Genomic DNA, 13,861 nt, shown 5'->3' with positions numbered 1-13,861 from the left:
AGTTTTTTATAGGTTTTAGAAATTCCTAGATTCTTTGAGATCCAATGAACTTTTCAAAGGCATGTTTCGATCTCGGGAGTGCCCTCCAGGTTTTGTGACTGGGATGCCGAGGATCACAAAACGAGGTGTGAAGTAACCATGCAAATCACTTGGTACCCTTAAAGTTTATCACTCAATCGATGTGCCGGTAAACCACACACGCTCCACCGATACTATAATAAACCTTAAGTCACCCTTTACCTACCTTGTTAAGTCCAAGTTAGTGTGCCGGTTAACCACACACGCTCCACCAACGACTCAGACAAAGTGTAAAGTGTAATTTCATGGATTAGCACCTTATTCACATTTTCCTAAAGTAACTAAGATTGGGAATTTAATAAACGTTTAGTTACTTTATTATATTCATCATACTTTGAATGAGAATTTATAAGTCCTTGTCTTACCCGTTCGGCTAACGACCCTCCACCAGTCAAGCAAGCGGTAGGTGAGAATATTCACCCATTAAGTCACCATTTTATAGGCAACAACCTTATACCCACCTTATAGACCGGCTTCGTGAATGAGGCGTACTAGCGGTAAGACGACTTTATTCTTATACATATATATATAATTATTAAATTATCATAATATAAGTATAAGGGTTGAATTTTAACTTTTAAAATTCTAGGGGTTGGAACTAAAGTTTTAACTTAACTTTACTTGTTCCAAAACTTGAGGGCAAGTTTTGTAACTTTCAAAACTTTTCATTTCTTGTAACTTATGAGTTTAATAGAGTCATAAAATGAAGACTCTTCATTTTTATAACTCTTGTGTTTTTCTTAATGGTTTTAACTCAAGTGTGACTCTTGGTTTTCCATAACTTAAGGATAAGTTATGGACTCCATTAAAACACATTATGATCAAGAATTAAACTACCAAATAGGTTACAAATAATTCCTATGATCATCTAAAACATCATAAGAACAAGAACATGAATATGAACATAATCAAAAATTACATAAAACTTTGTAATTTTGATAACTAGTTGTTGTAAATGAATTAGCAAAACATTACACCACCAAAAAAAAGTTTACATTTACTAAAACAGTTTAGGGTAATGTTTCTAATTCATTTTCCAGCAACTGAATCGAAATTCTGCACTCATTCGACCCTACTCGCCGAGTGCATGAACACTACTCGCCGAGTTGGTTGAAGATACACATGGACTCGGCGAGTCCCCCCTATGGACTCGGCGAGTCCGATCGCAGACAGCAAATTTTTCGATTCTGTTTTCAACTTTTAAGCACAAATAAGAACAAACAAGCCTAGGCTCTGATACCACTGATGGGTTTTGAGCATTCTAACACTTCCTAAGTGTACATGCAACCCTAATAACCTTGGATCTATGTTTGTCTAATTTGTCATGCAAAGTTGATTTCCAAGGTTATATTCCTATCTAGCATACATGGGGAACAATTTTAACATAAAGTATAGATAGAATAACTTACCTTGTTGTTGCTTGTGTTCCTTGAAACCTTGTGAGCCTAGCACCTCAAGTGGTGATGCCTCAAATGCTTCACACAACACCAAATGCTCTTGGAAGAACTTATGAGAGTATACACACTTCTTCAAATCGGCCAAGCCTCTATTTCTTTGTGTGTATGTGTAACCGATTTGGGAGGAGATCATATTCCTTATATAGTGTTGACACATCTAGGGTTAAACCCTAATGTGTCATGACTCTTCATTTCCATGACCCATGGGTTTGTAACTCCCATGGAGCATCCTATGGGTGGAACCCAACTTGATGATCCATGGAGCCTTTTAGCCCACTATACAAGATATGGATGATTTACTTAATCAACCCATATATTTAATTAGTTATCTTTTGATCACTTAATTAATTCTAAATTAATTCTTGATCAAACTAATCAAATAATATTATTAATATATTAGAACTTATAATATATTAATAATCTCCAAGCGTTATTTCTCTCATTTAGTTTATCCAATTGCATGGTGCCATGCAACCCAAATGGACCATGCCGGGTCGGGTCAAGTACATACCAGAAATAGTTATGGACTTAGACACCTTATCCAACAGTTATCACATGAGCATCAAGGTTGCTCCTTTCGAGGCTCTCTATGGTCGTAAGTGCAGATCGCCTCTATGCTGGACCGAGGTGGGTGACACCCAACTAGCAAAAGGGCAATCGCCATCCAGTGCTCTCACAGGACTAGAAATTATCCGTGAAATTGTTGGGTTATGAGCATTCTAACACTCGTAAGTGTACATGCAACCCTAAATACCTTGGATCTATGTTTTCTCTATTATACATGCAAATATGAATATCCAAGGTATTATCCTAAACTAGCATACAAAACTATCAATATAACAAGATAGAATACATACCTCTTTGATGGTGCTTGTCTTCATGAAGCTTGAGTGCCTAGTGCCCCAAGTGTGACACCTCAAATGGTTCACAATCATCAAAACACTTAGAATAACTTAGAGAGAATTCTACACTTCATGAAATCGGCTAGCCCTCTTCAAGAATAATACTAGTCTCTCTAGTGACCGATTTTCCTCAAGAATAAGATGCTTATATAGTTATACAATTAGGGTAAACCCTAATTGTCATGACTTTCCATTTCCTTGGATCCATGGGTTCAAATACACCATGGAGCATCCATGGAGCATCATATGGGTTTTGGCCCAACTAGATAATCCATGGAGCATTAGCCCACTATACAAGTATGGATGATTTACACAATCAACCAACATATTTAATTAGTCTTCTTTTGATCACTCAATTAATGCTAGATTAATTCTTGATCAATACTAATTAAATAATCTCATTATTCTTATTATTAATATACTAGAATTTATAATATATTAATAACCATCAGTGTCTTATTTCTCTCATTTAGTCTATCCAAGTGCATGATGGTATGCAACCCAAATGGACCATGCCGGGTCGGGTCAAGTCTTACCAATTATAGTTATGGACTTAGACATTAATCCAACAGTCTCCCACTTAGATAATACTAAAACTATTATTGCGTACGACTTCAGGAACCAACTAGCAATCGTAGCTCTCAAAAGCTTCTGTCGAACTCTGACCTTGTAGATGAACTCTGATCTTGTGAATGACTTGTCCATTAGATAAGTTTAAAACTATTATTGCGTATGACTTCAGGAACCAACTGGCAATCGTAGCTCTCAAAAGCTTCTGTCGAACTCTGACCTTGTAGATGAACTCTGATCTTGTGAATGACTTGTCCATTAGATAAGGGATCATATATTCCTCCATTCTAGATATCAAATGGACTGAGACATGGATTATAATCATTCTCTCTGTCCATTAGTTGTTTCCCGATTTCCGATTTATGACGACTGACTAATTGAACAAATCAAATCAGTCCTGGCCCGGCCGAGCACTTCCATTTGTCATCATCAAATCATCGAGGGGCACACAGATATCGTTTTTATCCCAAAGGTAAAAGGAATGGATAAACTTCGACTCATATGGCTTGTTCGACTACTTGTTAAATCATACACAAAGACACGTTTTATAGCACCGAGTTACCAAATGCGGTTTCGTGCAATCAATGTACAACCAACTCATAGTAACAACTCATATCTCTAGGTTTGAAGAATATAAGATATTATCGTCTCATGATCACTCGTGATAAAATCCATGAAGTGATTCCAATGAGCGCGGGTTGAATCCAATACTTAGAACTTATGAGCACTCATGAGTGTTGTAGCCATTTGTCCAACACCTTAGACCTCTACAAGCCAACCCATGACAGTCTTAATTCATATCTACTTCCAACATATGACCGACTGTGGATGGTTTGAATAACTTAGTCATTCCGGAAGAATAACCTAGTTTATTCGGGAAGTCAAAACATGCAAAGTGAAACACAATAATAATTGAATCCAATATGGTATCAAAACCTATGAACATAAATAAAACACCTTTTATTTATCACCATATGATTACACATTATTCATTGTATACTGTTTCAGCTATCAACTTTATTCTTGAATTTAAAACAATAGTTGTCCCATGATGCAAGCATGTACACTATGTTTTTCTAAACACTAGTCATGCCACACACCAAATACGCATACTATGTTTGTCTATGATCTTTTACTTTGTGAACTAGATCAATTGAACATAACTTCAATGATTCTCTTTTCACACTCCCAAATCCTTACTGCAAATGCAAGAATTCCAAATTCATGTCATTTACTGAAATCTGTTAGATTCTAAACTTATATGCATTGATCCTCTTGTAACGATTATGCACAAATTCACAAAGACTTGGCAACAATCATTACATAGTATTCCAAAGGAGATCAACTCCTTGGAAACATCCTTCTTGCATTAAGTTTCCTAATCTTAGACAGATTGAAAATTCTAACTTTGAAACATTTCCAGATTCCAATTTGACTATCACTTCTGAACAAGAGTTGCCTCCTTACAGATTATGTCAATATGGTCCTTCCAGAATTATCACTATACTTCCAACTGTCCTTGAGCAACCAATCTTTGGTAACCCTTAGATTGTCCTCGACAATTGTTTAATCCTTTTAGTCATATCCAGTTCTAAACCTTTTTCCCTTCTTAATGCCCCAGGCATTTGGAAACTTTTAGAACGGATAACTATAGCACATGTAATCGATCCTATATCCGAAACATATGGGACACGATTCATGATGTCTCACATAAAGACTAAACCAGTCTTTTGCTATAACATTTTCATTTCTATTTGCCAAGTTCTCATAATTCAGATTATGAAAAGGGATTCCGTAATCATAATCGAATTTTAGAATGCAAATAATGGACCCATATACAAAATTTCCTTATGTTGAGCCATTCCAACATGAAATTCATATATATTTCCTTGACTAAATGATTAAAACCTCACGATCTAAGCTTATAGATTTGAGATGAAGTATAATTTCCTCTCCCTTAATTATAGCAAAACAACATTTCCCCAATTGAAACCTTTTGTTTTTCTATAATTAACATTGCTAACTTGCAATACTTATCATAATTATCATGCTCCCACTAACATGATGATTATTTGCATAACACTTATGCTCCCACTAGCTTTGACATGTACTCAAAAATCAGCTGGACTTCTAGAAATCAATACTTTATTGACTTTCTTACCAAAGTTCAGATTTCTGATACTGGATTGTTTTGATAGAACTTTATCAAAATCATACACCTTCCCTTAGATAGCACACTTGTGTGTCTAAACCATTATGAAGAGGGATGCCGTAATCATAATGGTTAGACCTTTTTGCCACTTCTCACAAGTCCAGGTTAGTGTGCCGGTAAACCACACACGCTCCACTAACGACTTTGAGAATGCAAATATCACAATTGCTATCTATCTAAAATCTACTTAGTGAAAGTGTTTCCTCACCATCATTTTCATGAATCGGAGAGAAACCTTATGACACTTAGATTTAATGGTGTATGTGTTCTTATCCATGTGAATTGTCAAAGCCATAGTCACAAGACAAGGATAATGACAAATCTAAACTCATATGGACTGAACTCAATCTTAATTTCTTGCCACCTGGCAGCTCAAGGGCCTGCCATTGCTTCCATGTTGTTTTGAAACACATTAAGAACTCTAAGAACTCATATGCAAAACCAACTTTAACTGGAATGGGCACAGAATATGTCAACACGATAGGTTATAAACCTCAAGTTGTGTGCTAGTGAGGAACTTTAGGTTTCATTCTTGATTAGTTCTTGAGACTTTCAAGACCTTTAAGACTCCCACTATCCTCTTGACCTATAAGACTCCCTTGTCAACCATCCAATAGATAGTGTGGATTCTAATCAAGACAAACACTTCACACAATTGGCCGAAGTTGGTCTTTGTTTTATCCAAAACATCACAACTTACCAATTTCAAATGTACAAGAGTAGAAAACTTTTACTCTTACATTTGTCAAGTGTTTTAAACCTTGTTTAAGACATGTTACTCAAATTACAATCTTGGAGTATGACTCTAAGACTTGTATTGGAACGAAGTATGACTCATCTTCTTGATTTAACCATTTCAACAATTCAAGATCCCTTCTTCTTAGTCATAAGAATGCACTAAGACTTCCTTAGAGAACTAATTTTGATATGGTTTCTTAATCATTAAGATGATCACAAAACTGATACTAAAGTACTCTCCCATCTTTTCAGATTTGAGAAACTTTTATCCTTCTTGCCTAATTTGATTCTTCTTAATCGCTCTGCCATGCATTGGAACCTTTTCCAATGTCTCAGAGTTACACTTAAGCTTGTAAGTATAATCATATTTACTGAGCTTTAGTAAACTATGACGAATAGCCTTATATCTTTTGTGGTGGACTTAATCAGTGCACATCACTATGTACTCGATCCCTTAGTCCATTACTTGACTCACACATCCATGTGAACAAGTAATTAGTCTTAATTTTTCCAATACTTGAAAGTTCTCATTCATTATGCTATAGAACTTGCATGATTCCAAGTCCTGGTCCAATTGAGACTTTGGATGATGAGAATCTTTCCTTATTTGGTAAATTTAGACATTACCATAAATGAAGGAATCAATTTCATATTTCCACTCTTGCTATTAATGGAATCATATAAGCAACAATTTTTCCTCAAATGCCATTGTAAGGATATTTTAAAATAAATAAAATCAAAAAAAAAATTTCTTTTATTTTAAAACTATGCGGAAAAATTTATCCTTACAATCCATATGAAAACTTGTTGTTATCTATTCCTAAGCAATACCTCATAACTCCTAATAAGTAGCTCAAGAATCCGATCTTCAAACTACGCGATAGAAATCCATCTATGCGATTAGATTCAGCATATTCTTTCTTTAAGTTCCTTCACTTTTTTTTCTTTGATTCTTAAAACATCAACATGTGACCCAGTCACATCATGTAATAAGAATCTCAGAATAGAAACTTAACAGAGTTAGATAGTGGACTTTACCTGAAGTAGAGTCAAACTTATTGACTTTAACATCCTTAGGTAAATTTGGCAGCTTCGCAACCAATGCCCGTTCCTTTGGCAATATAAACATATGGACTCTTTGATAATGGTACACGGGACTATCATAGACTTAGTTTTTCTCTTTACCATTTGTTCAACCGAGTTGACTATGGCCAATCCCTTTCCATTGGGAAGAGAATGTTTTTCTGGATTTCCTGTGTCACTATTGTCAATGTCCATCAAGTTTTGAGGAAGTTGATCTTAACAAATAAATAAGATCATTAAGGGTCTTGTCATAGTCTGTTTCATAGGTGTTCCAAAAGAACTCACTATGTGACTTAGAAAGTAGTTGAACCACCAACTTTCTCAAGACTTTGACACCCTTCTCTCCCGGCTTGTCAATATGTGACTACATCTCCAAGATGTGATCACACCTAGACCTTGCCTTGCCAATAGGGCTTGTGTGACCTTAAACTTTTCAAGAACTTGTGGGTTAGGGAGAATAATTAGAGGAGGAGAAAGAAGTATGATTTCCAAGGGACATCATCTTCATTTAGGAAAGCTTGTTTCAAGAGATTTGGGAAGATCATGAATGTCTAAACCAGACATGTTTTGGGAGATATTCAAGATAGTTGATCTTAAAGTCCTTAATATGACACCCAATTTGAAATATTAAGGCAAGGACCCAACAAACTATTTTATAACTTAGAAGAGGTATGCCGTAATCCAAGCTATAAAACAATTTGAAGGTAGGTGGATGACGATTCACCAATTTTCCACCAAGATAAACGAAATGTATTATTAGGTTTTAATTGGATTTGAAACTCCTAGATCTTTTTGAGATTCATTGAACTGTTCAATGGCATGTTTCAATCTCGAGTGTGCCCTTCAGGTTTTGTGATTGGGATGCCGAGGATCACAAAACAAGGTGTGAAGTAACCATGCAAATTACTTGGTACCCTTAAATGTTTACCCCTTAATCGATGTGCCGGTTAACCACACACGCTCCATCGATACTATGATAAACATTAAGTTACCCTTTGCCTACCTTGTTAAATACGAGTTAGTGTGCCGGTTAACCACACACGCTCCACTAACCGACTTAAACAAAGTGCAGAGTGTAATTTCATGGATTAGCACCTTATTCACATTTTCCTAAGTAACTAAGATTGGGAATTATTAAGAGTTTAGTTACTTAGTATTTATCATTAATACTTTTAATGAAGGGAGAATTATAGTCTTGTTAAACCCGTTCGGCTAACGACCCTCCACCAGTCAAGCAAGCGGTGGGTGAGAGTGGACACCCATTAAGTTGCCATTTTATAGGGAACAACCTTATACCCACCTTATAGATCGGCTTCGTGAATGAGGCGTACTAGCGGTAAGACTTACTTTACTCTTATACATATATATATATATATATATATATATATATATATATATATATATATATTATTAACTTATAATATTATAAAATATAAGGGTTGAATTTTAACTTTTAAAATTCTAAGGGCTAACTTGGAATTAAAGTATTCATAAGAGAAAACTTTACAAATTCCAAAACAAAGTTTTGAAACTATTCAAAACTAATTAATTCCATAACTTATGTGTTTAAAGTAGTTTTAATCCAAAAACTCTTCAAGTTCCATAACTTATGGAAGACTTTAAACTAATAAAAGAATTAAATTTTCTTTATTTTTATAACTTATGGAATTAATTAAGGTTACATTATTATTTTTTTATATTTATTTAATGAAGAGACTCTTGGTCCTCCATAACTTGAGGACAAATTATGGAGTCATAACTCCAATTAATTAGAACTAGACTCTTCATTTTTTGTAACCTTTGCCAATTTTATGAGTTTTATGAGTCTTTAATGTGACTCTTCATGTAACTTGAGGACAAGTTACACAAACACATTTTATACTCAACTCTTAGATTAAAAAGGATTGAAAACAACTATTTCAATTAACTTTTCTATTAATCTAAGAAACTCATAAGAACAAGATAATTCAAATCAAACTTTTTCATGTAATTAGTCTAACCTTTAAACTAATACAAAACATGAATCTATTGACAATTATCTTTGAAAATGGATTAGCATGAACATTACCACATTAAAAACAAGTTTATAAGTTCAAAAACAACTTAGGGTAATGTTCCTAGTCCATTTCTAGCCACAAATCTCAAAGATATGCTGTCTGGGGTCCAACTCGTCGAGTGCATGAAAAAAACTCGGCGAGTTGGATGCATTTTGCCTTGGACTCGTCGAGTCCCTTCAAGGACTCGGCGAGTCTGCTGGGTAGACAGCAACAAAACTCAATTTTTCATCTTCTATTGCAAGTATAACAAGAAAACAAGCCTAGGCTCTGATACCACTGTTGGGTTATGAGCATTCTAACACTCCTAAGTGTACATGCAACCCTAAATACCTTGGATCTATGTTTTCTCTATTATACATGGAAATATGTATATCCAAGGTATTATCCTAAACTAGCATACAAAACTATCAATATAACAAGATAGAATGCATACCTCTTTGATGGTGCTTGTCTTCATGAAGCTTGAGTGCCTAGTGCCCCAAGTGTGACACCTCAAATGGTTCACAATCATCAAAACACTTAGAATAACTTAGAGAGAATTCTACACTTCATGAAATCGGCTAGCCCTCTTCAAGAATAATACTAGTCTCCCTAGTGACCGATTTTCCTCAAGAATAAGATGCTTATATAGTTATACAATTAGGCTAAACCCTAATTGTCATGACTTTCCATTTCCTTGGATCGATGGGTTCAAATACACCATGGAGCATCCATGGAGCATCATATGGGTTTTGGCCCAACTAGATAATCCATGGAGCATTAGCCCACTATACAAGTATGGATGATTTACACAATCAACCCACATATTTAATTAGTCTTCTTTTGATCACTCAATTAATGCTAGATTAATTCTTGATCAATACTAATTAAATAATCTCATTATTCTTATTATTAATATACTAGAACTTATAATATATTAATAACCATAAGTGTCTTATTTCTCTCATTTAGTCTATCCAAGTGCATGATGGTATGCAACCCAAATGGACCATGCCGGGTCGGGTCAAGTCTTACCAATTATAGTTATGGACTTAGACATTAATCCAACAGAAACGAAAAAAATATAATCCAAATCAAATCTCGAATTCAAGCATCGCGAGACCGATAGAAGAGCTATGCTGGAAAGCGTCGAAAGCCATTAGAATTTCAAGTCGGACATCGAGTGTTATTGAAGGTCTCTCCATGGAAAGGAATGATCGACTTTGGGAAACGGGGAAAACAGAACCCGCGATACATTGGACCGTTCGAGATTCTTGCCCGGATTGGGCCAGTTGCTTACAAGCTGCAACTTCTTGCCCGGATTAGCAAGTATGGATGAAACTCCTGTCATTCCTCTAGAAGAGATCGAGATCAATGAGGATCTCCTGTTCGTCGAAGAACCAGTCGAGATATTGGATACGGAAGTAAAATATACAAAGCAAAGCCGCATTCTGATTGTGAAGGTTTGATGGAACGCCAAGTGTGGACCAGAATTCACATGGGAACACAAAGACCAAATGAAATAGAAGTACCCTAACTTATTCTTTCATTCCTAATCCTATTTTTCAAAAGAACTTCGGGACGAAATTCCCTCTAACAGCGTGGGGGGGGGGGGGGGGGGTTGATGTCACAATTGGAACTTTTGTCAGGAAATCCTGTGATCATGTAAACGTCATCTATGATAATACTTATAACTCTAACTTGATATCATACACTATGTTCACTCTATGACCACAAACTTAATCAAGATTCACAAGTGAAGTTCAAAACTCTACACAAAGCATCCAAATAGTCAATTGGGGAGTTGAAAACCCTAGAGATCTAGGTTCAAGTTCATTATGGACTAGGATTCCTTATTGGGCCTAATGGACCAATAAGCATTAAATTCAACTATATTGGGCTTAGAAACCCTATTTGGATTCTAAATGGACCCAATACATAAACCTATAAGATTTTGGGCCATTTGGGCCTTGAATGATTCATTCTAACCCTAATGGGCCTTATTGGGCCTTAAATGAATTAATTTTTCCTAATGGGTCAAAAAACTCCATTCCTTTTATTTTAGTGGGTCGAGAACTTTCCATTTGGGCCCATAATATCAAAATCAAGCATTCAAGGCCCAAACCACTCCTCCTTTCTACTCTTTCTTCTTCCTCTCAGCCTAACATCAAAATAAAAATCAAGATAAATTGTGCACTTGCCACCTCTTTATTGCATGGTGGATCTCCATGCACATCACCTCACTCCCTCTCTTCTCTCTTTTTCTTCTTGTCCAAACACCCTCACACCACCTCATTTCTTTCAAAAATCCTTCAGATAATTCTCTATAGAAAAACCTCCTTCCTTCCATCCAAATTTTCAGGATCTCTAAGTGTTTCAAGAAGATCTTCACCAAAGATCACCAATCTTGGGTAAGTCATCACACATCCAAGCAAAATAACTTCATTATTATGCTAGATCACTCCTTCTAAGCATTGTTTGTGATCATACTCTTAGAAAACCCCATAAGTTCAAGATCTACTCCAAGAATATTCCTAGGGTCAAAACCTCTATCTTTTCTTTACCAAACCGAGAAAAAACAGGCAAGGTGAGTTTATACCCCCTTGCTTTCGTTTTTTACATGTTTTTGGGAGAGAATACAAGTATTTTTGTGTAGATCTATACACTTATGCATGTTATGTGTGATTTTTCTTTGCATTGTTGTGTTTGTGTGAGAAACTCGATGGATATATAAAACTCTAACAAAAATAAGTGAGATTCATAAACAAAAACACTCTAGACCTCATACTACAAAGTTAAAAGTGTTATAAATGCCTAAGTTGTGTAAAACAAAACAAAATCTCGTATAAGGATCATTTTTGGCAAATAAACAAAAGTTTTGGGACAAGAGTGACATCTACGGTTTTATAGGGGCTAAAAGGGTATTTTTAGCTTAAAACTGAGCTTTTATAACAACCATAATTTCCTAAGGGTCAAAACTATAAAATTTGGCATGTTGGGCCTTAATGTGGGCCTCACGGCTTATTAGGACCAAAATTACAAAAATATCAATCTTTGGGGATTGAAATGTTACTTAATCAAAACATGAGCCAAAAATGAGAATAAACAAGATTAGGGGCTGAAAACGACACTCATCTCAAGATTTGGGCCAAAAATGTTAATTTTATAAAAGTTGGGCCGAAAATGTCATTTTATGCAAATAAGGGGCTAAAAATGGAATATTCTACAAAATGGGTTGTAAATGTCAAAATACGTATTTTTGGGCCAAATCTGTAAATTTCAAAACATTTGGGGCGAAAATACAAATTTTCATAAATTTATGGACTAAAATGTTATATTTAATTAAAATGGACCAAAAATGTCATTTTATGTAAAAATAAGCCTTTAAATGTTAATTTAGTTCTTAAGGGACCTAAAATGAAATTTTATTAAAAACAAGTTCAAATTACAAAATTGTGACGTATCGCACTAGAAATATCATTATAACAAACACAAGATTTTCATAACATTATGAAAAAAAATTCCGACTAAATGAACCATACTATAACAAACAAACGAAATACAATAAGGGTACGAATATTGGGCCTAATACTTACTATACATGTTTATTGGACATTCGTGATCCGTTTGCATGAATAATGGGCCCAATATATTCATTTCATTTTTATTGGGCCTTAGTGACCCAATTACATGTTTAACGAGTCTAAATTATCCTTACTTGTTTATTGGGACTTAGTGCCCCATTTACATGATAACTGGGCCTAAAGTATTCATTATATGCTTAATGGGCCTTAAGTGTCCTTCTGCATACCTAACAAGCCTTGAAACAATTTACACGTCTAATGGGCTACAATTGTCCTTTTTCATGTTTTGTTGGGCTTTTGTCATTTCACATCAGTATATCAACTACTGTTTGTAAACTAAATACATATAACGTTATACATATTCATGTGGAAATATTTAGGATCTAGTGGGACTTGTCGGTTGACATCACTGGGTGTATGTCCGTAGCCTATAGTTATAATCAGAGTCTCCTGGAGAGCGAGAGTTTGTGTATAGATCTATATGGGGTGACCCCCACACCTTAGCTGTTCGCTACAGCTAGACTAGGCCAGTCTAGGGCGAAAAAACCTTGATAAAAAATCGGCGTTTGGAAAAATGTCAAGACAGACAATTTAGTCATTATCATCCATGGTTATAACAGCTCACATACAGATCTAGTACCATCTTAACATTTCGGAGATCAAACCCTTTGATCGTGTCAATACAAAACAATATATATGATAATGCAAGAATTATAACACTTTTATAAATCAGAAAATATCAGATTTTCTAGGAAAACACTATTAATCATTACTTTTTTCTCATAACAAATATAATACAAGGAATTTGGATCTTTCATTTGTACATGATTTTACAATGAAAATCACACATACATTTATACTTAATCATTACATCTTTCAGAGAATTTTAGAAAAAATATTGGATTTTTTGGGTTACGCGCCGAATACAAAGTTTTTCAATCAAACATGCTAATGAACTCACCAACATTATATATGTTGACCGTTTTCAAAACAACTTGTATTTTCTGGTAATTGATAGGCTGAAGAACCGTCAAGAGTATTTTGGGATTTCTTTACACAAATGTCTATTATCGAACGATTTATGCTTTCGAATTTGAAATGTAAAATAATGTACTTGATGTAGACAATGTCAGTTGTAATATCTAATGTTGATGACGATTGTGTCATGCTTCATGTATATTCATTGTGACAATATTTCAAT

Source organism: Lactuca saligna, chromosome 8 (assembly GCF_052625555.1).
Source record: "Lactuca saligna cultivar CGN05327 chromosome 8, ASM5262555v1, whole genome shotgun sequence".
Taxonomy (NCBI): domain Eukaryota; kingdom Viridiplantae; phylum Streptophyta; class Magnoliopsida; order Asterales; family Asteraceae; genus Lactuca; species Lactuca saligna.
Note: the sequence above shows the minus strand (reverse complement) of the source record.